Source organism: Oryzias latipes, chromosome 18 (genome assembly GCF_002234675.1).
Source record: "Oryzias latipes chromosome 18, ASM223467v1".
In the NCBI taxonomy this organism is placed as follows: Eukaryota; Metazoa; Chordata; class Actinopteri; order Beloniformes; family Adrianichthyidae; genus Oryzias; species Oryzias latipes.
The window spans coordinates 23,161,163-23,167,184 of NC_019876.2; positions in this window are offsets into that span (position 1 = coordinate 23,161,163).

A 6,022-nucleotide genomic window follows, 5' to 3' on the forward strand; every position below is an offset into this window, starting at 1 on the left:
ATGCATTCTCGTCTTCAGAAGGCTGAACAAATGAATGTCTCCAAAGACGTCTGAAGATGGATGAAGCCATTCTAAGATAAATGAGGCTTTGGTCCCCTTCAGAAGCTGAACGTTTGGAGTTTCTACTTTCACTGCTGTGTTTTCCTAATCTGGACCAATTACACTAAATTCACTCTATTCATGAAGCCCCACTTCACTTGAGAGTTCACTGTTTGACTCACAACAAACATCCAACGAAAGACAAAAGGCTTTTTTTTTCAGTGTGGCTGAGTGTCTTCATCTGATTTCAGATCATTATCTGATCATCCAGGAATGTGATAATGATATCTGATCATTTGGATCCTAGTGTTTGCATCTCTCTACTTTAGGCCCAGTTAAAATTCCAGCATAACTTCAGTGAGTCCTTGATCTAAATTTGAGTTCAATGAGGTTTATGGATGTAGTGAAGGAGGACATGAGGGAGGTTGGTGCCAGTGAGGAGGATGCAGAGGAGAGGGTTAGATGGAGGGGAATGATTAGACGCGGTGATCCCCGAAGGCAGCGACTGAATGGAAAAATATGATTTTATTTATTTAAACTTGGAATAATATTGACTGAAAGCTTTAAAAACTGCCAACAGTCAGGTTCAATGAATTCATAAAATCTGTTTAAAATTAGAACAATAATGGTTGATTGTAAAAATTTTCCCCAAATACAAACAGTTGCTGAATTGCTTTACAGATTTTTTGGATGTTTTTTTTTTTTTTTAACTCTTAGAGAGGGCAATGTTTGAAAAGATTCAACTGTAGTGAAAACTCATACGTGAGTAAAAGGAACAAGCAGGGATCCCCTCAATGTTTTCACCCCAGGATGTCTGAAAGCCTGCTGAGGATTTCATCTGTGGAAGATTCAGATCATAGAATGAGAATAAAACAGAATTCACTTATTTCATATCACTGAACACACAAGAAGCAACAAGCAGCACTAAAGAAAGAGATGCAGCTTTTGCTTTACATGATTGATATTTAAGTTTTGTCCTCCTGTCATGAAACTATTTGGAACTTTCTTCTGGATGTCTTCGGTGCAGGACCATCAGGAATATGGGGTCAGGATAACTATTTATAAGATTTCTGCATGACCTGTGACATTGTAGCTTGAGCCAAAACACGTTTGTAACCCTTGTGCTATCCTAGGCACTTTAACATTGGTAGTTGGGTTATCTAGACCCACTAGACCAGGGGTCACCAACCCTGTGCCCGCGGGCGCCAGTGCGCCCGCGAGCACCCCTTGTGGCGCCCGCAGGGAATGCACCCAAAAAAAAACTTTTTTTTTTTTTTATTGAAGCAAATATTCAACAACCACGGCATGTCTGTCAATGACAACAATATCAATTCTGAGATAAAGGTAGACAAAGAAAACCCAAATATGTAAACAAATATAACTTAAAAAATAATCACTAAAAGTAAGGGTCTATTACAAAAGTTTAAATAGATCAAATAAATTACACAATTTCTGGACATTCTTATGATTCATGTAATGTAAAGATTTTGAGAATAGGTTGAGGTGGTTGAGTAATCCATTAATGTGAGGATTAATATTCCTGTCTGTTTTTATTTACATTTATGTTTAAAAAGTTAAAATTAAGTTAAAGTTTTAAAGGTTTAAAAGTTTAGCTTTAGTGTGTTCAATAAATATTTATCTTGTTCGGCTGCAACCTAAAGTCTGTTTTGAAATTAGGCTCCCTCTGCAACTGAGTTTGACCCCCCCCTGTAATACGAGTCTAGAAAATTCATGCATGTTTTTGTGTGTAAAATGAGCAAATAAAAATAGGGCACAAAAGGAAGTCCTCAAATTGTGTTGTTTTGGGGGGGGGGGGGGGGGGGGGGCTAGGAGGTTTTTAGTGGCGCCCTTCATACCACTTGGTGCCCATGAAATAGCCCTCGGTCTCAAAAAGGTTGGTGAACCCTGCACTAGACAGTGCTCTGAAACTTTTTTTCTTCAATGATTTGTGATCTTCACTGGTGTCCATGGATTACATGAAATCTTTCCACCTTTATCCACCTTTGTCATGGTAAGGAGAACACGTCAATGTGAGGGTGGGGTCATAGGATAGCACAAGGGTTAAAGCATACTTACTGATAATATTTTTGATTGATTTGCTGAAATTTTTCCAATAAATTTCATAAAAGATTTAATGATTTAACTATACATGTTGAGTTAATGTCCCAAAGTGCACAAATGCATTTAACAGACATCTGATCAATAATGGCTTTGATTATGAGGCAATTATCTGGACATTTTTCAAAATGTCACAATCAAATGTTCTTTTTTTCTTCAGATGTTTTGCTTTTGATTGAACTCATGCAAAGCATTGAATTTATATCTCCTGCATCTCTGCTCTACAGCAGCAACTTTGACAATCATTCACAGACTGTTTTATTGATCCTGAATCGTGGCGGCGTTATCTGTGTGTGCTGTAGATCAGCAGGGAGGCGACTGCTGAGTCATGGGTCATTCTGGCTTAGTTGTCATACCCAAACACTGGTGGTTTGGTTTCACCTATGGGCAGAGTGGGCGGTCGCCCAGGGCACAGTCTGGACCTGTGGGGGGCACACAATCACCACTGCAGAGGATGTTAACCAGTAGTCTGACTCTGAGAGGAAAAGCATGGGCGGGGCTTAGACTCACCGCTCATGATTCCAGATCTTATAACACACAAACTGCTGGTTCCTAATAATTACCTAAATCAACAGTTTTTCATTCAGAAAATAAAACACTTTTTGGGGTATACTTTTATATAGAGAAATATTTTAGAAAAACTGAAAAGAAAAAAAATCTGCAGTAAAGGGAGTTTGTTACAATCATCTCACGCATCTTGACTCTCTGGGAGTTTGATGGACGGAAAAGTCAATTCAAGGTTGTGGATACTTGACAAAAGATCAAAGGAAACATCAGGTGCCCGGTTTAGAAAACAAAGAAAAACACTTAAAAGAAAAAAGTATGCAGGCGGTGTCCAAAATTAACAGCTGCTACGCACCAAATGGGACTTTTGGCGAGACAAATTTTGAGAACCATTTGCCAATTGTCCTCAAAGCTTTGCATCTAATTAGGCTCATCTGTTAGCTAATGGGTGGTTTTCATCCATGCTTGTCTTCCTTTCAGGAGCAATGCAAACATTAATTTTTCTCTTTTATTCATTTTTATGTGTTACTTAAGGACACCTGACTGGAGAATACGTCCTTTAGTTTCCATTGACATCTGTTCAGTGTTAAGGGTGAATTAACATTCACATTAGATCTTAATTGTGAATTCAACTATGTAAGTAGATTTCACTCATAAAGTTGCACAGACTTTCTTGGGTTGTGAAGTGAAGTATTGGACAATTTTGGACAATCTCTCCAAGACTCAAGCTAATCATTTTCAGGAACCACAACTTCAATAATCACTGAAGCAGAATTTCTTTGACCTCTATCTATCCAGCTCTCAGAACCCACTGAATATAAGTTTGATCAAAGCTTCATTTAAGTTTTTGGATTTTGGGAGGAAACCGGAGAGTCCAGGGAAAACCCATGCATGCACGAGGAGAACAGAACAGAGTCAGCCGGGATTTGACCTTCTCGCCGTGAGGTCAGAGCGTCAACTACTCCACCACTGTGTAGTCTCTCTCTGAACTCTTGGACTCTGATTCAGACCTGATAGATGTTCCCTCCTCTTCTTTTCTCTGGATGTTACTTCATCTCTTTTATTCTCACCCGTGACTGTAGACGTTGTTTCTGCCGCTACTTTTGCTTTGTCCCAGCTTTCAGCACTCTTCTTCACTCTCACTACATGCAGAACAGGTCAGGTTTAAAAACAACTCTCCTGATATCAGTGGCTGACAGAGACTGGAGCTTTTCCAAGTTTCACTTCAACAACGGCTCTGGCACAAAAAAAATAAACTGACTCTGAGGCTTGAAAAAAACACGTTAAAAAAAACAGATTAATAACTTTACTCCTGTTGAAGCAGCCAACAGATTCCAGAGCAGGCAGACAGGTTAGGACTGACAAATTTTGTTTTTTTACAGCCACATTTGGAAAGAAATTAAGGTATTCGCCAAAAACTCAAAGCCTTTGGGGCAAAAAGGTTACAGAGTAGCAGGGAGGTACAGCAGCAGTTTATACAACTAAACAGTTTCCTGCAGTTTCCTGAGTTTCTGTTCAAACATGCAGATGGCAGACACGGCTTGATTCCTCTTTTATCTTAGCAATACAGATCATTATAACCTAATTTAACGCATTCAGCTGGTAAAAAACACATCATCTTGATTTAACTGTCTCGACACGATAAAAGGCGCCCGTCAGCGGAGGAGCACACAGCCGCGGTTTAGGCTGGTCGTACTGCAGAAAAGGGTGGGTGCTCATTTGCTTGTGGTTGCACAAAGACTCTGAATCTTTGATTCAATCATGCAGGAAGGAAGCTTTTGATTGCGTGTTTGTGGTTTTTCAGTGAAAGCAGTTTAACTTTCCTGCACTCTTCTCACTTCGCACTAACTTTTGGATGATGCTCCTCAAAAGGATGCATATAAATCATATATTCACTTCAATTAACTTATTACAATTAATTTGGGTTACACTGACTCATCCACTAACATTCATTGAGACAGGATACCTGACTATACCTGAAGACGAGAGAGAGATGGTTTTATCTAATCTAAAGAATCACAAAACTTCTCTGTGTGTGAGAAACCTGGGGGTTATTTTTGACTCAGAGATTAATTTTCGACCACAAATTAAAAATGTCACGAAAACAGGATTTTATCATCTAAAAAATATAGCCAGAGTCCGCCCATTTCTCTCTCTTGCCAGTACAGAGGTGCTAATGCATGCTTTTATTTCCAGCAGACTAGATTATTGTAATGCTCTGCTCTCTGGTCTTCCCAGAACATGGACATCAAACCTTCTAATGTGTAAACACATTACACCCATTTTAAAATCGCTGCATTGGCTCCCTGTGCACTTCAGAATTGATTTCAAAGTTCTTTTATTTGTTTCTAAATGTTTTTATGGTCTCGGGCCTTCATTTTTATCTGATATGATTTGAAAGTATGAGCCCTCACGGACCCTGAGGTCCTCTGATATAGGCCTTTTGGTTATCCCAAAAGTTGGAAGTAAAACATACGGCGAGGCCTCATTCAGTTTTTACGGACCTCGCCTGTGGAACAGCCTCCCAGAGAGCCTCAGGGCTGCAGAGACTGTTCATGTTTTTAACCCTTTTGCTATCTTAGATGACCCCACCCTCACATTGACATGTTCTCCCTGCCATGACAAAGGTGGATAAAGGTGGAAAGATTTGATTTGTAATCCATGGACACCAGTGAAGATCACAAATCATTGAAGAAAAAAGGTTCTAGATGACCCAACTCCCAACGTTAAAGTGCCAAGGATAGCACAAGGGTTAATCTAGCTTTAAGTAGAAATTTAAGAACCTATTTGATATTTTAATTATTTATGTTCTCTTTTTACTAGTTTTATATGTGTATGTATATGCATTTATTTTTTTGTATTTATTTTTTTTATTTATTAATTTTTTTAGTCACGCTTACCATTTTATGTCTATTAAGGTTTATGTAATTATTTGTTTCTTGTTCATCTTTGAAATAGATTTTAATTTTATTCCTTTTACATTTTATTTTTAACTCCAGTGTTTTCCCCTGAGGGATCCTCCACATCGGTGACTGACCCTTCTCAGTGAACAGGGTTGCTGCAGTGGGATCTCCTGGGTCTGACTCTTTTGATCGGATCTGGGGGGTTCTGTGGTATTGTTCTCCGTGAACTTGGAAAATATCGTTTCCCCACTTAAGGATGAAGCCAGGTCTCTAGATTCCATCATTTTATCACTCTTTTTATCATGGTGTGTGTCTGTGTGGGGGGGGTTGTCGGCATTGGTTGTCTTGTCATTTTGTTTCTAAAGTTTGATTATATTCTATTGCAAATTCTATGCAATATATATATATATATATATATATATATATATATATATATATATATATATATATATACACAT